Here is a 26,489-nt window from a genome sequence, read left to right on the forward strand (position 1 = left end):
TTTCAAAGTTTCACCATCTGCAAAGTCTGTACAGTTCTTTCCTGACTTGTCATATTAACCAAGTTACCACTGTCTTCTGAAGGTAGCATTTGGTAAAGACAGTGAACAAATATACATAGAATACCTATGCTCAGGTTCTGCTTCCATTTACAAGTGCACACACACATACATACATAGCCTAAAAGTAACTGGCAGAGATGCAGAATTTGTGTTTGATTTTATTTTTAGACAGAGATTGCGTGAGGAAGTACTCATAGCTATGACTGATTTTGACTAACACAAATGACTACAATAGTTCTGACATATCAACAAAAAAGTTCCCTGAGTTTTACACACACACATAGACAATGGCCTAGGAATCAGAGTAACAGAATGTTGGAATTGAAGGGTCTCATAAGTCCTAGTCCAAATCTCTCATGTTACTGACAAAGAAATTTAGGTCTTTGACTGTGTCAGAAAAAATTTGAAAGACATTTAAATGGGAGGGAGAGAGGATCACTGGGTGTCCTGTCTAGCACACCTTTTTAGGTTGTCTAGTTCTACAGGGGTCTGAGACTTCAATCTTTGAGCTGTTTTATTATAACTCAGTAAGTCTTAGAAAACTTACAGTCATGCAAATGATTCTTGTCCAGAGAGATGAGGATGAATATTTTCATGTAGAAAACAATTGATTATGGCCCGCTGGATATTGACCAGTTTTCCATCTGTTTGCAAATTCATTTCAGCATTTCTAATGACTTATCTATCTGTGTGTTTTTGAACTGGTTGATTATCTTACCAGTTCCCTCATTAATTAATGCATTAAATAAAATCACAGCCACTGTCTTAGTTCCCCATGTAGCATAACAAGGGACAGACTTGGACAAATACACTCTATAGAGTTTTACTTTAGGGAGGTCCACATATGAAGGGGAAGGGAGCAGCTTGCTTCTTCTGTCCCTAGATGATTATGGGAAAAGAAAGGAGATGGAGGTGGCAATAGGCAATGGCCAGATGCAGGTTCCAGTGTCAGTTACAGAAAAATAAATAAAGAGCTGGGTCTTGTTATAAATGTGGTTTCCTGAACCCAGCCCAGTCCTACTGAATCAGTCTGTGAATGTGAACCTCATGCACACTCAGGTTTGAAAATCACTATTCTAGAGTCACCAAATACTTTCAGACTATTAAAAGAGGAGGGAAAACATGAATTAAATGAGGCAAGAAGAGAAAGCCCTACAACTCTTATCTAGTTCAAATTTTAATAGGGAATGATCTGTAGAAAACCATACCCTATGTCTTTGGTCTAACGGCTTCAAATGTGGTTATAATTTTGGCAGGAATATTTTGTATTTCATTTACAGAAACTACCAGAGAGTGTTTTCATGCAGTTCTCAAAGCACAGTAAAGACTTTACCTTTGATGCTATTTCTAACAATAGCTGCAGAATCCCCCCCAAGCAGCTCCTGCTTCAGTAGGGAAGAATTAAAGTCAGGATCCTTCTCTAATGGGGAATCTGTTCATTTTTACAATTGAAAAAGAAAAACTGTTATTCTTTGGTATTTGTTTGTTTGGTGATTTAGAACTTAAACTGAAAACACTAGTTTTAAGAGAAGAGATGCCCAAGCTTCACCTACCCTATAGAAGCCAAACAAACTTTTTTGCAACAGAAAATAACGTTATCCTTACCGAAAAACACAAGGAAGCCAACTGTGTGCAGGGCGCAGGGCTGCTTCAGGATATTTGGGGCAGACAGACTTGAGCTCCAGAGCACAGTGAATGCGCCTCTGGTCTTAGAGGTTCTAAAAACATCGGTGTCACCAAATTAATTAGATTACAGAAGACTTGGACCTCAGCATAATTAAAAACTTTCCTGCCTCTCACGTCTGAGTATGTGCATCAAGACGAGGTCAAATATTGGGAAACCGAAATAGACTCTGCACAGTGTTTAAAAACCACCTTAATCATTTCATGAGAAGCAGAGGAAAAGAGGCACTGTTAAAGCAAAGTATTGAAATACAGTGTCTGCAAAACTGCTTTTGGGCTTGTTAAGGTAACCCAGGTGATTCTACTACATCCTGCTTAGCATCCTGCTTAGAAATCCCACTGAATTTCTATATGTGCCTTGTGTTTGTCATTGAAGGGGCTGAAAAGAAAAATAGGTCATGGCCCTCTAGGAGCCTTCACATTAGTTTAATAGTAATACTGATGAGCTTGTGGAACTATCGAAGACATTCTTCTCAGTAACATCAGACATTAAACTCACACAAATAAAATACATTGTTGGTCTGGATAAAGCTATATTTATTAAAGAACTAAGGTTAAATCTCAACACTGTAATTCGGGTATCTCTTAGATGACATGTTACAAGATTGACTTATAGCTGTAGCTCATGATAAAGTTCTCTAATGACTCCTCTTGAGTGAACCGAATTTAACCTAAGAACAGACCCTAGACAGTGAGACTGCTTGTTATAGAAATGAATGAACATTTTCCAGTATAAGCTCTTGACATCAGTGTCAGCGGAATTAGTAAATACATGCCCTAAAATGTCTGTAGAAGACTTAATCACTTAGCCAACAACTTAGGCTATGGAAGTGTTACCCTATGCCCCTTTGCTCATAAGGTTCAGGTGGTATAACATGGATTTGATAGACCACCCAGAACAAAGCATGGAGTTAAATATTCATCAGAATACAGCTCAGCAATATGGAGATCTTAGTTGTTCAAATGGCAGCAAAGCTAGCAAAGTTGTGGTGTTATAGAAAGTCTACTATATTTGTAGCAGGGGCCTCCATTGTGTGATAATAAGATGGAAATCCACTCTCCTTGTAGTGTGTTAATAAAAAACAAAACACTGGGGAATAGAGGATTAAACAAAATTAAAAATATTATTTTGCAGCACGTCTTTTTGGAGTCTTTATATGCCAATATACCCTAGTAGTGCAGGAGATAAGATATGCAGAATTTCCCAGATATCTTTGACTACAACATCAGTTAAGATTAAGTTCAATTAGGAGTGACAGAAAAAAATCTAAAACATCAGTGTCTTAATGTCTTAAGTGTCTTATTTCTTTCTTAAGTGAAATTCCAGAGATAGATAGTCCAGAGCAACTTTGGATCTTTAGGGTGTCATGGACTCAGGCTTTCATTGTTGAGACCACCTCACGGTCCCAGATGGCTGCTGCAACTGCAATCCATACATCTACATTCCATCCAGCAGAAAGAGGAAATGGAAAGGAGAAGAGAATCCCCTCTCCCTTCAAGAACACTTTGTAGAGGCTGTAAAATGACTTTTAATTACATCCTATTGATTAGAACTTAGTTCCATGACCACATCTACCTGAAAAAGAAGTGAAAAATGTAGTCTTCATTCTCTGCAGCCATGTGCCTGGTTAAAAGTTCTATTTCTATGGAAGAAGAGGAGAGGACTATGAACAGTCTCTGCTACAACCAGGAAACTCTTTATTTCACGGAGCAATTCACAAAATAAAAGTGTGGACGTGTTGATGTAAATGAATTGCTTTTCACTGTATTTCTCAACCGCTAAGAATCAATGTCCACTTAATGAAGGAAATCATACGGTATTTGACCTTCTCCCTCTGACTTATTTCACTTTGCATTATACACTCAATGTCCATCCATGTTGTCACAAATGGCTGGATTTCATTGTTTCTTATGGCTGAGTAGTATTCCATTGTGTATATATACCACAGCTTCTTTATCCATTCGTCCCTTGATGGGCACTTAGGTTGCTTCCAAGTCTTAGTTATTGTGAATAACAATAAACAAACACGTAGGGACAGAGATTGGATTGGTGGTTACCAGAGGGGAAGGGGGGAGGGAGGAGGGTGAAAGGGATAATTCGGTACATGTGTGTGGTGATGGGTTGTAATTAATATTTTGGTGGTGAACATGATGTAATCTATGCAGAAATAGAAGCACAATGATGTACACCTGAAATTTTTACAATGTCATAAACCAATGTTACTGCAATAAACAAAAAATTAAAAAAAAAAAAAATCAATGTCCAAGGCAACCCATTGGAAGAGCCTGAGAACCAGGACCAGCAAACTGATTTACCAAGGCATTCTTTTTTTTTTTTTTTGTGAGGAAGATTGGCCCTGAGCTAACATCTGTCAATCCTCCTCTTTTTTTGCTGAGGGAGACCAGCCTGGGCTAACATCCGTGCCCATCTTCCTCCACTTTATACGGGACGCCGCCACAGCATGGCGGTGCGCGCCCGGATCCGAATCGGTGACCCCGGCCTCCGCAGTGGAGCGCATGCACCCAACTGCTTGCGCCACTGGGCCGGCCCCTCAAGGCATTCTTATAGGAACCAGAAACATAAAAGGGAGAATTAATGTTATTTCATTTGAATTTGGCCATTGCAATAATTCACTTGAAAGCAGGATGCTTCCTAAAGCATGGAGAAGCAATCTCTTTGAAAAGCAAACGTCATGACAGACAATACCCCTATCTTCCAGTTTCCATGGGAAAGTAGAAGCCTAACTTGAGTGGGCACCTTGCTCCAAATTACAAGATGACCTCCTGCCATAAAGATATGAGAAGTTTGTTTTTCCTTCGGATAAAGCCAATTAGCTAATGCAGATGGTCACCTCAATTACCAGATGAATTTAGAATGAATTCTGTGTGATAAATGGTGCTATCAAGTCCTCTTATTTGAGGACTAGTTACTGTTTATCTTGAGAACATGGATGGAACGGGCTGTATCAGCCTGGCTATGCAAAAGGGTGAGATTTCTTTCTGTTGCTGCAATCTCTTAGTGGATTGCCTGTGATGTACATCACATTCTGGTTTAATGCTTATTCAGTAATAAAACTATGTTTTTTTTCTCTTCTTTTGTGCAGAATTCTCCTTGATTGGCAGAAGATTTTGTTTTTAATTTATATTTCTGCAACATTGTCCTCATACTTGCTTACATAGTATTACTTAGCATATACTCTGTTGCAAATATCAGACTGTAGTAATTTGTCATTGAACTGCCTAAGCAGAGCTTTATCTTAGCTGGCGTGGCTAAAGCAAACATTCAATTAAAGGCAAAAGCGAGATTTTCTGCAGAGAGACGTTAGTCGACATTAGCTGCTTCCAAATTATTGGATGTTGAGTCCTACGTGCGCCATAGAGTCATTGAGATTCTTTATATTGTGTCTTTTTGGGGATCTGAGGCCCAAACCTTTGCTCACATTCTTCTAGACTATGTTAAAAAAGAGCCACACTCTTGTATGAAAATAACCACTGACCTGTGGATATAAATGCCATAAGCTGCAGTGACCAGCCAGGTAAAAATTTCATGTGGCCTAAGTTTCATAGTCCCTTGTCCAGGCTGCCCCAGTTAAAGGCTAACTCTATGACTGCAAACCCAGCTGCACTGCCCAATACATGCTACAGACCATGAAGGTAAGAAGCCCCCACAGACTTTACTTAGTATATTAGTTCCCCAGGGTGGTTGTAACAAAATGCCACAAACTGGGTGACTTAAAACAGCAGAACTTTGGGGCTGGCCCCGTGGCATAGGGTTAAGTTTGGCATGCTCCACTTCAGTGGCCCAGGATCATGGGTTTGGATCCCAGGCGTGGACCTACACCACTCATCAACCATGCTGTGGCAGCATCCCACATACAAAATAGAGGAAGATTGGCACAGATGTTAGCTCAGGACTAATGTTCCTCAAGCAAAAAAAGGAGGAAGATTTGCAACAGATGTTAGCTCAGAGTGAATAAAAAAACAACAGAAATTTATTATCTCACAGTTCTAGAAGCCAGAAGTCTGAAATCAAGGTGTCAATATGGCTGCACTCTCTCTGAAACCTGTAAGGCAATCCTGTTTTGGTGGTCTGTGGGCAGACTTTGGTGTTCCTTGGCTTGCAGCTACGTAACTCCAATTTCTGCCTTCGTAGGCACATGGCGCTCTCTCTCTGACTCCGTCTTCACGGCCATATTCTCATAAGGACCTCAGTCACATTGGAGTAGGGCTCCACCCAATTCCAGTATGATTTCCTCTTAACTAATTACATCTGAAACAATATTATCTCCAAATAAGGTTACAATCTGAGGTACTGAGTGTTAGGACTTTAACATACCTTGATCGGGGGGCACAATTCAACCCATAACACTTAGCAAGAGCCACCAAAGCTTAAGTTACCCTCCTGGCCCCGCCAGATGCCTCAACCTCCATGTGTTAAGGTGCTCTCCAATATTTTACTCCTCATTTATTTTTCAAATAATAAAGAGCAAAATTCTCCCTGTCCAAGTTCTGAAGTAATCAAAAAGTGATATAAAGGAGTTGGTTGATATTTAGAGCTAAAATTTACACTTTTTCTTAACTGGTAAGGGCTGAGCTGGAGGACATGGTTTCTATCTATGTGCAGGTGGGCTTCCTAATACTGAAACCCAGAATCCAATTTACCCACCAGGTGGCAGGGAAGCCAGATCGCACATACACAGCTGATGTAAAGGATGTGCCCAAGTTTGGTCTTGGTCCTGGAATTCTGCCAAAAGGTCCACATGACAGATGTGTATTTCACATCATTTCTCATATCCCAAAATTCGTGCGTGGTCAAAGATCATCTGATGTCAGAGGTGACCATCACAGCTAGTCAGCATAACAGCGACTGTAATGCAAATAAGAGATGTGAACAGAGATGTCATTGGATTTATCACTGATCTGAATAAATATCTGGATATTCACTTTCAAATTACAGGCAAGCAGTCAAGATTGAACTCAGGTAAAACTCTTCTTATCAAATGTTAGGAAGATGGCTGTGGTGGAAGTGGCATAGCTTTTGGATCTTCCTGAATCCCCACATAGAAAAAGACAGTGAAATTTAAAAAAATCAACGAACAACATTTACAACAAAGCTAGGTGACAAGGCATCCACTGAACCTCATAATACAAACCAGCAAAAGCCACAAGGACCTGCGCATTATCAGCATCTGTTCAGGAAGAAGCAGCGGGAAGCCACGGGATGACCGATAACCCAACAATAGAAGACTCCAAAACAGCCACCAGATACTCACAGGGAGGTGCAGTGGGCCAGTGTACAAGCAACCGCAGAAATGAGGGGGGTTTGTCCCCTAATTAGCAGGTGAGGTAAGGGGCCTGCAGGAACCAGGCTGACAGCCTTAGCACCGCCACCTTCCCACCTTCCACAGGGCTCCACACTCAGGCAAAATGGTAAGAGCTGAATCAAAATTGACAGGAAGGAACAACACAGATGAAGGTGCAGGTAAAAGTGGGGCAGACAGATAGAGCAAGAAAAACTCAGGGAAATCATCTTAAAAAATTTTTTTTTAGCATTACACAGAAACAGCAGTTGTTGTTAGAACAAAATATCCTTTTAATAATCAGGACAACTAAATTCACATAAAAATGAGTAACAGAAAAGTGTCAAGGCCAAATTCCATACAAAGATACTATGTGTTTTCAATAAAAAGTATTATTTGGGAATTTTTTACATATTGTGAAGATGAATTAAATTATCATTTTTGCCACCTTCAAATTTCATGAGGAGGCAAAAATTCAAAATCTTGATAAATTACTTTCAATTTTGACATAATAAGGAATGTAAAGAGAAAAGAAAATGGAATACATTGTTGGAAAAAATATTTAAAACACATTTTAATTTCACTAATCAACTTTGAATTTGTGACGGTTAAAATTATTATAGTAATTCTAAATTTTTTATTATTTTTCAGATTTAATCTTGATTTCTAGTTCTTTTTCTCATGGCAATATTTGGTTTTGGCCTTGATTTTAGCCAAATATTGACTTTAACTCCTGGCTCTTTAGCATTTGGAAAAATATATATCAGTGCATTTCAACCTTGTGAGATTTATGTCCTAGATGACAAAAACAGAACATGGATTCTCAGCAGGCTACTTCCTCCCAAAAGGAGAATGAGAGGAAGAGGTTGTGCCAGCATCCTCAGTCTCTCTTTCTAGACTTATCAATCAGATTAAGTCTTTATCAATTATCCACCACTGTTTAAAAACCACCTGAAAACTTAGTGGCTTAAAACAACAACAATTTTATCTGTTCACAACACTGTGGGTCATGCTTGCTTTGGCAACACATATACTGAAATTGGAACAATACAGAGAAGATTAGCACAGCCCCTGAGCAACGATGACATGCAAATTCATGAAGTGTTCCATATTTTTAAGAGGTCAATTCCTCAAGAAAAAATAACAATTGTAAATACATATATGCACCCAACATTGGAGTACCTAAATATATTAAGCAAACAGTAACAGATCTGAAGAGAGAAATAGACAATGATACAATAACCATAGGGAACTTCAATACCCCACTTTCAGTAATGGATAGATCATCCGGACAGAAAATCAACAAAGAAATGTTGCACTTGAACCATATATTTAATATACATTTATAGAACATTCCATCTGTCAGCAGCAGAATACACATTCTTCTCAATTGCACACAAAACATTCTCCAGGATAGATCATATGATAGGCCACAAAGCAAGTCTTAGCAAATTTAAGAGGACTGAAATCATACCCACACTTATCTTTTCCAACCACAATGGTATAACTAGAAATAAACACCAAGAGGAAAGATGAAAACTTTACAAGCATGTGGAAACTAAACAACACACTCCTGAACAATCAATGAATCAAAGAAGAAATAAAAAGAGAAATCAAAAAATATCTCAAAACAAGTGAAAATGGAAACACAGCACACCGAAACCTATGGGATGCTTCAAAAGCAGTTCTGAGAGGGAAGTTTATAGTGATAAATGAATATATTAAGAAAATAGAAAGATCTCAAATAAGCAACCTGACTGTACACCTCAAGGAATTAGAAAAAGAGGAACAAACTAAGACCAAAGTTAGCAGAAGGAAAGAAATAACAAAGATTAGTGCAGAAATAAATGACATACAGACCAGAAAAATGATAAAAAAGATCAGTGAAGGTAAGAACTGGTTTTTTGAAAAGATAAACAAAACTGATAAAACTTTAGCTTTACTAATTAAGAAAAAAAGAAAGAAGACTCAAATAAAATAGAAATGAAAGAGGAGACATTACAAATGATATTACAGAAATAAAAAGGATCATAAGACACTACTATGAGCAATTATAGACCACAAATTGGATAAGCTAGAAGAAATGGACAAATTCTTAGAAACATACAACCTACCAAGACTGAATCAGGAAGAAATAGAAAATTTTAACAGGCCAATAATTAGTAAGGAGATTAAATCAGTAATCAAAAACTTTCCAACCCAGAAAAGCCCAAGAACAGATGGCTTCACTGGTGAATCCTACCAAACGTTGAAAGAAGAATTAACACCAATCTTTCTCAAACTCTTCCAAAAAATTGAAGAGGAGGGAACAGTTTCAATCTTCTTCATTTTATGAGCCCAGCATTACTCTGATACCAAAGTTCAGACAAGGATACTACAAGAAGAGAAAACTATAGAACAATATCCATAATGAATATAAATGCAAAAGTTCTCAACAAAATATTACGAAACTGAATTCAACAACATGTTAAAAGGATCAGACACCATGACCAAGTGGGATTTATCCCTGGGATGCAAGGATGGTTCAACATATGCAAATCAATAAATGTGATACACCACACTAATAGAATGAAAGATAAAAATCATATGACCATCTCAATAAATGCAGAAAAAGCATTTGACAAAATACAACATCCTTTCATGATAAAACCCTCAACAAATTGGATATAGAAGGAACATACCTCAACATAATAAAGGCCATCTACAACAAACCCAGTGCTAACATAATACTCGAGGAAAGATTGAAAACCTTTCCTCTAAGATTAGGAACAACACCAGGGAGCCCGCTCTGACCACTCCCATTTAAAATAGTATTGGAAGTCTTGGCTAGGGTAATTAGGCAAGGCATAGAAATAAAAGGCATCCAAATTGGAAAGGAAAAAGTAAAACTGTCATTATTTACAGACGATATGATCTTATATATAGAAAATCCTAAAGACTCAGCAAAAAAACTAATCAATGAATTCAATGAAGTTGTGGGATATAAAATCAACACACAAAAATCGTTGTGTTTCTATACACTAACAACAAAATATCTGAAAAAGAAATAAAGAAAACTACCCCATTCACAACAGCATCAAAAACAATAAAATACTTAGGAAGAAATTTAACCAAGGAAGTAAAAGATCTGTACAATGAAAACTGCAACACTTGGATGAAAGAAATTGAAGACACACATATAAAGCTATCTCATGCTCATGGATAAGAAGAATTAATATTACTAAAATGTCCATACTATCTAAAGCCATCTATAGATTCAATGTAATCTCTATCAAAATTCCAATGGCATTTTCCACAGAAATAGGAAAAACAATCCTAAAATTTATATGGAACCACAATAGACCCCAAATAGCCAGAGCAATTCTGAGAAAGAAGACCAAAGTCAGAGGAATTATGCCTCCTGATTTCAAACTGTACTACAAAGTTGTAGTAATTAAAACAGTATGGTAGTGGCATAAAAAGAGACACATAGGCCAATGGAATAGATAGAAAGCCCAGAAATAACCCCCTGCATATATTGTCAACTAATAATTGACAAAGGAGCCAAGAACACTCAATGGGGAAAGGATATTCTCTTCAACATATGGTGATGGAAAAACTGGGAAACCACATACAGAAAAATGAAATTGGATCTCTATCTTACACCACTCACAAAAATTAACTTGAAATGGATTAAAAACTTAAACATAAGATCTGATACTGTAAAACTCCTAGAAGAAAACATAGGGAAGAAGCTCCTTAACATTGGTCTTGGCAATGATTTTTTGGATATGACACCGAAAGCTCAAGCAACAAAAGCAAAAAGCAACAAGTGGGACTACATCAAACTAAAAATCTTCTGCACAGCAAAAGAAACAATCAACGAAATGAAAAGGCAACCTATGGAACGGGAGAAAATATTTGCAAATCATATATCAGATAAGAGGTTAATATCCAAAATATATAAAGAACTCATACAACTTAATAACAACAACAACAAAAAACCAAACCAAACTGACTAAAGATGGGCAGAGGAACTGAATAGACATTTTTCCAAAGAAGATAACCAAATGGCCCACAGGTACATGAAAAAATGCTCAACATCGTTAATAATCAGGGAAATACAAATCAAAACGACAATAAGATATGACTTCAGTTAGAATGACTATCATCAAGAAGGCAAGAGATAACAAGTGTTGGTGAGGATGTGGAGAAAAGGGAACCCTTGTACACTGTTGGTGGGAATGTAAATTGGTACAACCACTATGGAAAACAGTGTGGAGGTTCCTCAAAAAATTAAAAATACAACTACTATATGATCCAGCAATCTCACTTCTGGATATATATCCACAGGAAGTGACAACAGGATATTGAAAAGATATCTGCACTCCCGTGTTTACTGCAGCATTATTCACAATAGCCAAGATATGGAAACAACCTAAGCGTCCATCAATGGATGAATGGATAAAGAAGTTGTGATATGCATATATATATAGTTCATATATATATATATCATGTATATATATATATATATATATATATATCTCCACACAATGAAATAATATTCAGCCATGAGAAAGAAGGAAATTCTGCCATTTGCAACAATATGGGTGGACTTGAGGGTATTATGCTTAGTGAAACAAACCAGACAGAGAAAGACAAATATCATATATCACTTGTATGTGGGATCTCAAAAAGCTGAACTCACAGAAACAGAGAGTAGAATGGTGGTTACCGGGGGCTAGGGGGGAGGAGAATTGGGGAGATGTTGTTTAAGGGTACAAACTTGCAACTAGAAGATGAATAAGTTCTGGAGAGCTAATGCACAGCATAGTGATTATAGTCAATAATACTCTATTATATACTTCAAAATTGCTAGGAGATTCAATCTTAAATGTTCTCACCACAAAACAGAACTGATAATTATGTGATATGATAGAGGTGTTAGCTTAAGCTATGGTGGTAATCATATTGCCATATATAAATGTATCAAATCAACAGGTTGTAAACCTTAAACATATACAATGTTATATGTAAATTACACCTCAATAAAAAAAATACTGTGGGTCATCAATTTGCAGTGGACCCAGTGGGAGGTCCTTCTGCTGGTCTTGTCTGGGTCACACATGTAGCTGCAGTCATCTGCAGCTTGACTGGGGCTGGATGGTCTAAGGTCAGCTCTCTTACACATCTGGTGGTTGGTTTGGGCTGTTGGTTGGGCCTTTCTCTCATGTGTTCTCTCATCATTAAGTCTAGTCTGGGCTTCTTTACACAGTGGCAGCAGACAAGGGGACTAGAGCAGAAGCCGCAAGGCCACTCCAGGCTGAGAAGTTCAGAAGCCACAACCCATTGCTTGCACTGCTTTCTGTTGGTGAAAGCAAAGCATAAGGCCAGCTTATGGAGAAAGGGGTGGAGAAATTAATGCCACTTCTTGGTGGGAGAAGTGGCTAAGTCATATTGTAAAGGCCTGGGGAGGGAGGATTATTTTGACAACTTTAGCAAACAATCTTCCCCATAGTTCACCTCCTCTTCTGGGACAGATGAGCAAAGGGGCAGAGAGGCCAGCAGTGGGACGGGAAGGGGGCTCTCTGCAAATGGAAGGAAATAACAGGAGTGAGGGAGAGCGTCTGTTCTCCCACTCACCCCACACAGTGGCAATACTTTAAAATAGAGGATTCCTATTGACCTATGAGCAGCAACCTCAGACATGTGCAGAAAGTAATGTTAACTCTAACAACATTATTCTCTGCTTATATCTTTTAATCCTTAAAAACATAATCAGTAAATACATTGAGTAGTGATTCTAGATTTTTAGATTATATACGTTTTTTGTTAAGCCTTGGCATTACTAAAGAGAGTTTAATTAAAGAAAGTTTAATCATATTTTCTCTTGATGTAAAAAGATAAGTCAATGAATATACTGGACAGTGAGCTGAGATTTCCATACTATGAAGTTTATTGTTAAACACTGGCATAATTAAGGAAAGTTTCAAACTCAGTTTTTCTCTTAAGGGTTTTACAAATGGGAGAGATTCTTCTATACGTAGATGGTTTAAATGATGGCATCATACCAAGGCAGGAGGGACACAGATATGTTCTAACCACGATTCATTTTGCTTCCGCAACCACAGGGCCGATCAGCTTCTTATTAATAGGAAAAGCTGCTAACCCATCACAACGCCATGGATTTGGGTGCTGATGAGTAAAAGAAAAACGACGTCTGCGTCACGGGCAGTGGCTAATGAGACGGAGAGTCAAGACATGCGGAGGCAGTGTCAGTGAGGGCAGGCTGTGAGTGTACCTTAGAGAACCCAGCGCCTCTGCGGCTGCCTGGAAGTTTGCTCAACAAGCGCTCCAAACTCTTCCTTTTGGGACAGTCCAACATTCATGGAGCAAAACCAAACCAGGATTTTGAAACGAGCCTGTCTTGAATGGCCGCGCCTTGGTTTCATGGACTCCTCGGCAAAGGCTTGGCTACTGTGTGATCAGGTCACAGTGGGGAAAGGGGCTGGTGCTATCTCCCTCTGCCCTCTTCACCTTGTTGTTCTGATTCAGGGCAAACGACAAGGTGGAAAAACGGCCCAAGAGCAGAAATGGAAAAGCTGCTGCACACATGCTTCTCGCCCTTCCTCTGCCGGGACTTTCCTGGTGCCGAGCTCCAGCTCAGCTAGCGGGAACCAGAGGGAAGGATATGTGCCCAAAGGGAGCTGCTGACATTTGGGGGTACTGTTTATATGCAGCAACGTCCCAGAAAGGCTATCCTCACCTACAGTTTCTCTTTCTTTTCACTTACGGTAACAATGGGCAATGGATCTCTTTCTCACTCTCTTTCTCTCTCTTCCTTCCTTCCCTCTCTTTTTCTTCTTTCTTGTAAAATTTCTCATTACTATTCACTGTGAAACTTGGTAAGAACGACCATGATTGAATGTGACAGGCAGCCACACAGCTCAGGGACATTCACAAAAACCATTTTAACCATGAAAGCTGTCAGAAATATGACTCAGAATATCTTCTTAAAGTTGTGAGGAATTCTGAATTTGCCATGTCTTTTATACATGCATACATACACATGCATACATATACACATAACCTTTTTTTAAAAAATGTGTTTCTGAGTCTTGGAGAATCAGAAGACTGGGTCCTCAGAAAAATCAGTATTTTGATAAATTGCATTTTCTATCTTTACTCAAGACATATCTGAGATTCAGTCTGCCTTGTAAAAAACTGTAGCACGATGGAAAACTTTTGCTTTATATTCATAATATGCTCTCTAGTCAATGGGAGATGATAACTGCTTTTGATTTATCAAACACCTCCCTTCTGGGCTGAAGTTTATGGAGCACATCTGTATCTAAATAGTACTAGAGAGAAAAGTGGCCCCAGTATAAGAAGCTGGGGGAAGGCTGAGACTTCATTTGTCATGGAGGAGACTCCCAATTGACTAGATCACCCTTATACACGAACAGATACTCAAGGAGCTGATAATTGGCTGGCCTGGTATATAGCTAAGCAGCAAGATGATAAAAGTAGTTTTATGGGTTTTGTGTACACTTCAGACTTATTTTCTAATAATATTTTAGAAAGGTATAGTACATATTCACCAAAATCCTTATCTTCCTACATTAGGCAAAGTATCCTATACCCTTGAGTCTCTGGCATGAGTAACTCACATCTCAGCCCTACTTTGTAGTCAGCAGAGGTACCCATCCTAAATTTTCTTTAGTAACAGTGCTAATGTATATCTCATTCCTCTCAGACAGGTTCTGTTCTTATCCTCCTTTTACAGATAAGAAACCTGAGGCAAAGAGAAGCCAAGAAACTTGTCCAAAGTCGTGTACTGGTAGGTAGTAAAATTAGGGCTAGAACCCATTAGTCTTCCTCCAGACTCATGACATCATATTGTATTTGTACCTTGAGGTCAAATCAAGCTGTGGAGGGAATTCTATTTAACTCATACTTGAAGTTGATAGATTTTTTAATGCAAGTGTATTGAAATATTTTATATTGAGAAGTAGATTAAAATGTTTATTAAATAGAACAAATTCCATTTTAATTGTGTTGAATATGTCACTTCATTGCTTCAAAATCTCCAGTGGCTCCTTATTGACCCATACTTAACTAATTAATGGAAGAAGTCAATTAAAATGAGGAATCGTAGAAAATGCTGTAAATTCACCCTAATATTTTATATTTGACATGAAACATGGGAAACTACATGTAATATGGAGCCAGGGCCTGTCTTGAACAGGGGTCCTCCGGTGGAGTTCAGAGGTGCCTCCTTACCTACACCACACGTAGGCTGCATCATCTTAAGATCTGAAGTTTTAGTTTTTTTAAAGTGGAACAAGACCTAAAAGACACCTGCGAAGCAACCTGAGTCCAGAATCCTTCTAGAGTTTTATTTATTTTCTCCAGGACCGGCCCCGTGGCTTAGCGGTTAAGTGCGTGCGCTCCGGTGCTGGCGGCCCGGGTTCGGATCCCGGGTGCGCACCGACGCACCGCTTCTCCGGCCATGCTGGGGCTGTGTCCCACATACAGCAACTAGAAGGAAATGCAGCTATGACATACAACTATCTACTGGGGCTTTGGGGGAAAAAAAAATAAAAAAAAAAAATAAAAATTATTTATTTTCTCCAATTTTTTAAATAACTTTTTCACTGACAGCTAATTTGACATCAATTATTTTAGGGACTCACTTTTATGAGTTCTTTCCAAAGCATTCTGCTTAGCTATTGTAGAAATTATTGCCCCATCCTTCCCTCTCACATTCATATTTCATCAGGTTACATAGCATTTAATTAAATTATGTAATTCCAGTTACAAATAAAGAAGGCACAAACAGGCTTAGGAACAAAGGTAACTGATTCTTGGTAAGCCCTGAACTCAGACAGTAGAAGCAGAAGTGCCAGGAGCTGTGAAGAAAGGCAACTATCTCCCAAGTTCAGGTGCAGGAGGCATTAGTGAACAAGTTCTACACAGTGAATGGGAAGCATCAGTTATCTACAGATCTGATTAATTGGACATCCATTAAGAGAGCTCTTCAGATTCCTCAGTCTGGCATTCATAGTGCTCAATTATGACCCAGACTTGCCTTCCCCACTCTTTCCTCCCCTTCCCCTGCATATGTCTTATGGACCATTGATGAAGACCATATTCACTCCTCTCCTGCCAGAAGTATCCACACTCCCCTGTGTTACAAGATACTTTGTCCAAACTCTCCCCATCTTGGTTCCAGGTATCCCTGCCCACAACTTGACTGTGTTGTGACAAGCCCCTGGACACATCAAACAGAGCATTTCTTGGGAAGAGAGAAAGACAGTTCTTGGACAAAAATCCCCGATGGCTTGCTCACATTGCTAAGCTAGCTCTGTGTATTGAATCTGCACGGGGACGCACACAATGACATTTGGAACTTCAAGGGGAACCAAGAGTGTAGAGCTATCCCCTTGGGGACTCTGTGCTCTCTCTTCTCCTTTCTGCATGGTAAGCAACAACTTCTTAATGTAAACATTTTATTCTATATTTCTATAACACTGTCAAAGTCACTACTTGTGTTCTGGAACCCTCAGGGCTTGCTTGCTTCTCCTCATTTGCCTGCTGTCTTTCCCCCTGGAATGTCCTTCTTACCAGCATGTGTTCCTGTTAAAAAACCTACCCATCCTTCAGATCTCTCCAGAGAGAAGAACAATCAACCAACAAGACGATATATACAACATAAATCCACATATATACCACTGACTTTCCCAAAGGATCCTCCAAAACTTTGAAAAAACTAAAAATAAATATAAAACAAGATAAACGAAAGAAAAAAAGCTGCTGGAGAAATACGTGTTCAAGTATTGGGGTTGCTCTCTCACCTCAGCAGAGTTCTCAGTTTGATTCTTGGCTTTTCTTAATTTAAAAGGCAAAGGATTATATAACGTTATAAACCAATGTTATCTCAATAAAAAATTAAAGAAAAAAGAAAAAATAAAAATAGAAATATAATGATGTACACCTAAATTTATATAATGTCATAAACCAACACTACCTCAATAAAAATTAAAGAAAAAATGATAAAAGGCACAGGACTATACAATTTTTTATCTGATAAAAGAAAGTATGCTTGTTTACCTTCAAAGACTAATTCATTCTTGATACAAAATTCAAACCATGTGTAACTACATGTTATCACCTTTAGTAAATGAGCACAGAAGAGATGCCTCCAGAGACAGGGCCTTGATTGCTTTGCTGAGATAAATCAGAGGCCCCTGTTAGAAATCCCCGGAAGTCTCTTCATATTAAATCTGGGCTCCTAGATGTCACCTACCATTCTCTGAGAACTTTCTGATGGATCGTCTCATGCCAGCTCTGTTAGGCACTTCAGAGACTGTGGGGTATCATTGAAAGTGAATTCACATCCAGTGGGATTGATTCTGCTCCGCCACTTACCAGCTGACTGATCTTGTCAAGTGACTCAACCTTTCTGATTTCTCATTTCCTTATCTACAAAATGGGTACAATAAATGGAAAAAATATAACTGAAAAGTACCTATCACAGTGCCTGACACATATTAAGTGGCAATAAAAGGTATTGTTATTATTCTTACTAGTTTTCTGAAAAAACGAAAAACAGCCAACAAACCAAAAAAAAACCAGACAAAACAGCAAAAACTTCCTCCTCCCTGGTTTCTTTTCCTCTGATTTAAAAATGCCCAGGTCTCCTCAGTCCTGGAGAAACTTTGGTTTGACTGTGATGTGCCTTCAATCTACCATTTTATTTTGTACTGGCTTTTTAACACTATCTCCTTACAATTTGCCGTCTCATTAACACTTCAAAATTTAGCTGACCTGAAACTTCATCTTCACTCTGTTAAAACGTCAAGATCCCCAGTGACTCAGTGTCACTCTGTGCAGCGTTGGGCAGTTTTAAGAGACCTTCAGATGCCCTTCCTTGACACATACTCCTTCCTTGTCCTCCTCCTCCTCAGGTCTTCTCTCTTCTTCATTCAATTTCTCTATCTCAACTCTGTCCCAGTGGTGATTATTGCCCAAAGAGATATCCTCAGACCTCTGCTTTACATAATTTCCATTCTCACCGAGTAATTTTATCGACAAATATCTTTATGGAGATGCCTCCCAAATCTTTCTTTCCAGACCAGATTATTCCCCAGATTCCAGTTGCTTGAATTCCATTAGAATGTCTAATAGGCATCTCAGACTCAATGTACTGAAGCACATTATCTTCTCCAAATAGAATCTCCCTGTGCAAGTTTCAAACCTTTAAATCATCTTTGATTCCTCCTCATCTCGCTGCATCAAATCAGACGTGAAGACCTGTCAATTCTTCCTTTCTCATTTCACTCAACCTGTCAATTCCTTCTCACTCCCTCCACCACCACTACTACTATCACTTATCATTGCATTCTCGGATTATTGTAATTTTCTCAACTCCAGTTTTCTTCAACCTCAACCTATTCTGCATACTGCTACCAAGTTATTACTTTTTAGAAAACCCCTCTCATCAAACACATCAAATAACTGCCCACCTCTAAAATATCCAAGATTCCCTAAATTTTATAGGAGAATAGGTGATCTACCTTGGTATTCCAGAGTTAGAGTTTCTAAAATTGGACTTAATTTTTCCTTTTAGACTTATTTACAACTAATTCTTAGTATTAATATTTATTAAAATAAAAATAGCCTACTCATCATTCCTAAAAGCCCGTGATGTTTTTAGACCCCTGCATCTACTCCCTGTCTTTCCCTGCATCTCCAACTGAAAATAAATAAATAAATAAATAAAGACAAACCAATTCCATGACTCCTTTCTGGCATATCAACTCTTACCTCAGTATCAATTCGTTTGTTCACCAAGGTTCTATGTTCAATTCCAGGAACACAACATGTGACTCAACCTTGGTCACTCAATGTGCCAGCTTCTCTTTGGCCACAATAATTGTTTCAGGGATGGGTATATGACCCATGTATGTTCAATTAGAATGAATCCTAGGACTTTTGAAGATGTTCCTAAGAAAAGAGTCAGGATGGGATTGACTAGGCTGCAGTAACAAATATCAAATCTCTGTGCCTTACCCCAATATGGTTTATTTCTTGCTCATGTCACAGTCTGATGAGGGGTGGGAGGTTTCCCTTCAGGGCTCTCCTCCAAGAAGTGACTCAGTGATCTAGCACCTTGTACACTGCCATTTTAAGTAAGTGATGGCAAATACAAAACGGGAGGAGAACATAGTTGTGGATGTTGTGTGGAAGGTTTTGTTTATTTCCATTGGGCAAAACCCAGTCACAGGGCTCTAACTAAGCTCCAAGAGAGATGGGAAATACAGTCCTTCTGTGTGCCTAGAAAGAAGAAAATGAAATAAGATTTGATAAACACATATGATTTTTCTGCCACATGAGAGCGAGTTTAGGAAAAAGTAAGATTGTAGAGTCATTTTCAGATGAATAAAATATCAAGATTAATCTTTTATTTCCAAAAAAAAGTTAATATGGGATTTTCCAGAGTGTACAATACACCCAGAAATAGTCACAGACATGCCTGTGCCCAGCCAGAGGACCAAGTGCTTCAACTCCTAGGGATGTAAAGTGCTCTGAGATGGAACTCTGGTCCATTTCGCTATTTTTTCCTTTCATGCACACTCAGCAGTCTGCCTTACTGTGGACTGCCTGGAAAAGGGAGAGGACAAGGAGAGAAGTACAGAGGAGAAAGAGGAGAATGAAAAAGAGCAGGGAGAGAGGAAGGGAGACATCTAGGGAGACAGAGGGGAGAGAAGGATGGAGAAGAAGGTGGCAGTAGTGATAGGACTCATGGCATCTGTGTTTTGAGTTTTTAGTAGATTACCTAAAAACTTAAAGAGCATTTCCTTAATTCTGCACTTCTTGTTAAGAGACTGTGACCTCACACATGGTCCTGCTTATATGTGAAATAATAGAAAATACATATATTGGTCTCTGCCCCCAGTGCCTGGCACAGAGCTCCTGAAACCCTTATAATTTCCTAAGTGATAAGAGCATCTTTTGTTCTAATATTTGACCTTTGACCCCTGTTCCTGACACATGGCTCCTAAATTCCTTGGAATTTCCTGGATCATAGGAATATCTTTTGTTCTAATGAGGTGACTCTTTGTGGGTTCCTGGATGAAGGTTGGTTACCAGAAAGACCAAGCCCTGATTAGAAGCTTGGAACTTTCAGCCCCACTCTCCATTCTCCAGAGAGGGAAGAAGGGCTGGAAATAGAGTTAATGATAGATCATGCCTACGTGAGGAAAGTACGAGGTTCGGGGAGCTTCCAGGTTGGTAAACGCATTCATGTACTGGGTGGGTAGTACAACCCAGCTCCATGGGGACAGAAGCTCCTGCATTTGGGATCCTTCCAGACCTCACCCTATGTATCTCTTCATCTGGCTGTTCATCTGTATCACTTATTATATAACAAACAGGAAAATATAAGTGTTTCTTTGAGTCCTGTGAGCTGTTCTAGCGAATGATTGAATCCAAGGAGGAGGGTCATAGGAACCTCTGACTTGTAGCCAAATCAGACAGAAGTTGTGGGTAATCTAGGGACCTACAACTTTTGATTGGCATCTGAAGTGGGGGTCAGTCTTGTGAGACTGAGCCCTTAACCTGTGGGGTCTGCGCTAACTCCAGTTTGTGTCAGAATTGAATTGAATTGTAGGACACCAGCTGGTTTCTCAGAGAATAGCTCAGTGGGGGGAAAAATCCCCACACATGTGGTGACCATAAGTGTCAGAAGTGAAGTGTTTGTGTGAGTAGGAGAGGAGGCACAGAGGAAGAGGGTAGTTTTTCCCTTTACATTATAGTAATAGACGCCCTTCTTTGTGAAATGATTTGAATAACTCCAAGACACATTCCTGGTGGAAACATAATCTCCCTCCTTGGCTTCTTTCATGGCCTCCTGGCCTCCTCTGTGTCTGCAATTGCCTGCCATGGTGTCATTCCCTTTAGTTTAGGCTCTTGGGACAAGCAATGTGTATCTGGGATAATATTTTTTGAGATATTTTTCCTTTTGCATTCCCTTGTACAGACCACTCCCCCCAGTCTTTTTCCAGAGGCAACTATTTACCTAACAGGTTTAGAACTGTTCCAACAGGAATGCAAGGAGAACAGAAGCACTAATATTCATTATATAATATCTAATATGGGGTTTAGGCAGCAGACAATAGTTACTGAAGCCAGGCTCTATTAAAAGAGATAGAGTTTTCTAACTTCGTTTAGCTCTCAGATGATAGAATTTCTTCTGTAGGCAGAGAAGATACCTTCCACTGTGCTATCTAGGTTCTGAGACTTGTCGCCCTACAGATAGAGAAGGATAATCACTCATATGTTAAACGACTTAGTGTCTTCTATGTGCTGGGCATCATTCTAAGTGTTAGGAATACAGCAAGTGAACAAAAGAGGAAGTCTTTGTTTAGGAACATACATACAATGGCGTGCTGGTAAATGTTTAATAACCGGCTCTCTGGGGAAAAAGGCTCTGCTTTGTAGTATTTGCTAATTTCATGCTATAAATACTCCCTCATGGCTGATTTCAAGTTACCCACATGAGATCTGTAAATGCAGAGTTGAGAAGTGAAGCACACAGTCGTTGACTCTCTTGATCTGGTACAGCTGGCTACGGTACACTGAAGGCTATACGTGAGATAAAACTCTGTGTGTGTATGTGTGTGTGTGTGTGTGTGTGTGTGTGTACGTAAGAGAGAGAGAGAATAATGTAAAATTCAGGATAATAATTACTTCTATGGAAGAGTTTGGGGGCAGGATGAGGTAGATGTCAGTTATTGGAAATGCTTTAGTTCCTGGGTTGGGTGGTGGTTTCACAATGTTCATTATATTATTTAATTAATAAATGAACAGCTAAAAATAAAAGAGGGACACACAGGAAACCAATGAAGATAATGCGTGATGAACCCAAATTTCTGATTAATTCAATTCTGTGCACCTAAGGACCATAAAAGAAAAGTGAGCTATGACATAGAGAATGTCATCACATGTCTTTTCACTGGAGAAATGGTGGGGAGAAGAAGATCCAGAAGCTGTGGATAGAGATGGGCATGGGGCAGATAGGCAGGTCCTTGCACCTCCCTTAAAAGCCTAACCTGGTAGATGTTTTAGAAACATTCAAGCAGGTATGAGAAAGCCCAAGAACATCAGGACACACCACCCACCTTCTCAGGTGAACCAGAGAGAGCCACACCCCTCACCACTGGGCCATGGTGATTCAGGGGAAAGGGTGGGAAGGGTGGAGACAGATGGGCCTGGGCAGGGCTCACAGTGCCCCACAGATTGCTGTGGAAATCAGGAGACTGGACATTTCCAAAGTGCCCCTATGAGAAATCATAGAGGTGCTGAAAGTGTTGGTGGACGGGCTAGGCCCAGGGCCCGGGCAAGGTGGCTGCCCCGAGCCAAGATTTCAACACAAAAGGACAGGGGTTGGAATCCTGGACTTCAGCACATAGGTCAGCACTTCACCCCACAAAACCAGACGAACCAGTTGCATCTGAGTAGCCACCAGTGCAGGAAGCACAAAACCCAGCTACTTCACTATAGAGACCAGTGAGGATAGAGGGAGCCGTGCTGGGAGCCACATGTCCTTTCTTCCTAGTCTCTATCCCACCTAGAGGGCATGTAAGCCACACCCTGTCCCCACCTTCAGAGGTGCAGCCAGAGGGAGAGAAAATCTGAGACTCTGAGCACTTTACAGATATGGAGAGTCACCTGGAGGGATTCTTGAATTTACTACCAGGCCTAGCTTTGCAGACGTGAGACTAGAAGTCCCCAGGCTTGCTTTAATATTCTAATGTTGCCACCTTGAAAGTCTTAATTTTTGAACAAAGAGGACTGCATTTCCATTTTGCACTGAGCCCTGCAAATTACGCAGCTGGTTCTTCTCATTACAACGCACTAAGTTTACTTAGAGACTAAAATAACGTTTAGGTGTTTTTTCCTATTACCTAGAGGGTGGGGTCATGAAGAAACTGAGATCATTTATGGAGATATAAAGAAATATTTCCTCAGCCCAGTCTGAGAGTAGTGGGAGCAATTTCACCTTGCCACAAGTGCAGGAAAGTGCTACTGTCCACTAACAACTCATCCTACTCTTGGTCTCAAGTCTCTTCGCTCACTCTGGTTCTCGACCTCCATCCCCATTCCAGGGCAGCAGCGCATCTGCACAGTCACTCCTTGAACGTCATCATGAGATCTCAGAACGCACACCGAATCTCACCACAACCTTCTTACACACGAGCTTCTTACACACGAGCCTCTCCCACCCCCTTCATGTATGGAACTTGCTCTTCCCCTGGGATCTCTAATCATCCAGCTTCTGTCATTAGCTCTCTCTGACATGACATGTCAACACCAGCTTGGCCTCCGTGGTAAGCTGCCCCCACCCCACACTAGACTGCCAAGTCTCAGTAGTCAGGCAAGTAGGAGATCAAGCTTGACTTGTGCTGCTAGCTCATTAAAGAGCTTTTCTTTTTCTTATTGATTGCTGTAAGACTGCAAGCTTCTTGAGGAAAGAGGCCATATTTTATTTGTCTTTGTATTCCTAACACCTAGCATCGTGACCACTCCAGAGCAGAAGCTCAAAAATGACTTGTGGAATTGAACTGAACAACCTTCTCTCGAGCCGTCAATCCTAACCTCTTGTCTTTACCATCATTAGATGCCCTCCCCTCTCACTTCAGGGAGGAAATCAGTCGTGGGATGAGATACACACATGTCCGCTCTCCTCCTCTCAGCCTCTAGGAGTGGGGCTTTCCTCTGTTCATTCCTCCTCATCCCCCCAACCCCACCACATCATGTCTCTTCTCTACTCATCACAACTCAATGGTGACAAGTCTCATCTCAATGGGGTTTCCAAGACTCTCCAAAATGTGGTTTTATGCTCCTTATCCAGCCTTATTTCTTGCTGCTGTCCACTCTGGTCAGGCCGCTTTCCCACAAACTTTCAACACTGTGCATGTCCCCTGGCCCAGGACGCCTTTCTTCTCTTCTGACTCTTCTTTTATACCCTATTCTTCACAGCACCAGCATGATGCCAATCTTGATAGAGAAAGATTTAGATGAACTTTTTACATTAAAGTGAGCATCTCTTTTCTAAATTTCACTATACCTTCTCAGTCCTAATTTTTTAAACATTTAGAGAAAATGAACCAAAAAAAAGAAAAAAAGAAATTTCTAATCCTCTCTTTCTTCTACGTCTTCTATATCCTTTTCTCAGTTCTTGATATTCACCCCTCAAAGATACACACACACACACACACACACACACACAGTAGCAACTTCCTTGAGTGGAAGCCCTGGGGAGGATGGGATTACTTAGGACTGTAGGGAGTCAGGACCCAAGAAGTCATCTTCTCCTGCTTTCCCCAGGTTTGACTCAGTTGCTGTTTTTACATCTACAAGACAGAATGGGGAACAGAGTAAGGGATGAGTCAATATTAGAAGCTAAATAAAGCAATAGAGAACTGGAATTAAGACATTTTGGGAAAGTGACTCTAATAATCCCACAGATTGATGCCATTGTTCATAGTGACTAGTAAGGAAGAAACTGTCAGATCTTTAGAGCTTGGAGTAAAGAATTTTGCCAGTTTTGCCAGTGATCAAAGTTGCTGTTGATTTGTAACACCACAGTTGGAGTTGAGGCAACCATTTCTCTTCTAAATTCCCATAAACGTAGGGAACTGGGTTGTAGTTTATAAAAAACATAAAAATTTCTGGTTAAGCCAGGGAGAGAAGAGGAGTTGTGTTTGACACAGTTTATTAAGGGACAATTCTACTTATTCTGATGTGATTGAACATGGGACATATGGCAATGATCTCTCTACAGGGAGTATCTGGCCATCTGTGATGGTTAATTTTATGTGTCATCTTGGCTAGGCCATGGTACCCAGAAATCTGGTCAAACATTATTCTACTTGTTTCTGTGAAAGTATTTTTTAGATGGCCATAACATTTAAAGCAGCAGACTTTGAATAAAGCAGATTAACACTATTCCATAAGGTGGGTGGGTCTCATCCAAGCAGTTGAAGGCTCTAATTGAAAAAGCCTGACCTCCTCTGAAGAAGAGGGAGTTTTGCCAGCATTTTGCCCTTGGACTTGAACTGCAGCATCAACTCTTGCCCGTGTCTTTAGCTCGTCAGCCTACTCTGCAGCTTCTTGGACCCGCCAGCCTCCGCAACTGCGTGAGCCAATTCCTTAAAATACATCTTCCTCTTCACATGCACATGTACACACACATCCTGCGGGTTCTGATTCTCTGCAGAATCTTGACTAATACCCTATTCTACATAAGCTTGGAAACTTCCCTCAAGAGTGCGTTCATAACATCTCAACTCTGACTCTTCTCCCATTCTACCTTTAGAGGCAGATCATCCTAATGTCTCTCTCTCCCTTGGAGAAAAATAATAGGCATTGTCTATACACAAGGAGAAAGGACAAATGAAGCCAAACATAAAATCAACTTTGATAGATATTAATTTTGTAGTACAATATGTGATTTCTTTGTATGAACTAATTTTAATAGCCAAAAAAATGAAAAAAAGAAAAAGAAAGAGGAGGTAGAGGAGAAGGAAGGGGAAGAGAAGGAGGGGTAGAAGGAGAACAAGAATGAGAAGAAGGAAAAGAAGAAAGAGAGATGAAATTATTAAAATGAACAATAGGTCTTAAAAAAAAAATCTTAAAAAACAGCATCCGTCCTGGATGAATCAATAGGTTGGCCAAACCCTTTTCTAGTAAAGCGACATTTAATTGTAAGAAAAGTAACCACAAAGGGTTTTTTTTTTCTTTTCTCTCTCTCTCTCTTTTTAAAATTTTTTTATTTATGATTCGTACATTGTCTATTTCAAAGTCTCATTTAAACTTTCTACAGTGAATCATCCCCATTGCAAATATTCTTAGTAACGGTAGTGAATCACTCTTTCAAAATGTTTTAAGTACTTAATGTTCCTTAGAATTCAACACAATAAATTTGCTGAATGCTATAATATATAAATGCTGCTAAATATCATTATAAGATCATTATTTTCCATAGACTTGAGTATTTATATGAGATATGAAAGGATATCATCTTATTTCTGACATCCCTGAAAACATATTAATTGTTGACGAGATCAGAAAGCAGAATAGCATAGTATAAAAAGTCCTGAACTTGAAGTCAAAAGACCTAGATCCTAGTCCCAGTTGTCACCACGAGGGACATCTTAGCCAAAGCTATTTGATATCTTTGAACCTCAGTCATGGCCTTATCTATAATATCTGAATGTTATTATGAGCGTTACATGAGAGAGATTAATGTGAGTGTTTGGTACAGAGAGGGATTCATCTGCGCTGATGCAATTTAGGGAGGCGTGGAAGGAATAACGATATATACAGTGAAAATGCACAGTGAGAGGAGGTGCGAGAGTCGAGAGGACATTCAAGGGTCTTGCCCAGGAGCTTTGGACT

The 26,489-nt window shown here is 39.6% G+C and overlaps 1 non-coding gene across 1 annotated transcript; it reads left to right on the forward strand.

Annotated features, from left to right (window-relative positions):
* Positions 1-8,052: 8,052 nt before the first annotated feature.
* LOC147915861 (U6 spliceosomal RNA) lies at positions 8,053-8,159 on the forward strand. Its single transcript, XR_015553871.1, has one exon. It is a non-coding gene; the product is annotated as a U6 spliceosomal RNA (small nuclear RNA).
* The last annotated feature ends 18,330 nt before the right edge of the window (positions 8,160-26,489 follow it).

Source organism: Ceratotherium simum, chromosome 12 (assembly GCF_057802395.1).
Source record: "Ceratotherium simum simum isolate JZ-2026a chromosome 12, ASM5780239v1, whole genome shotgun sequence".
Classification (NCBI taxonomy): domain Eukaryota; kingdom Metazoa; phylum Chordata; class Mammalia; order Perissodactyla; family Rhinocerotidae; genus Ceratotherium; species Ceratotherium simum.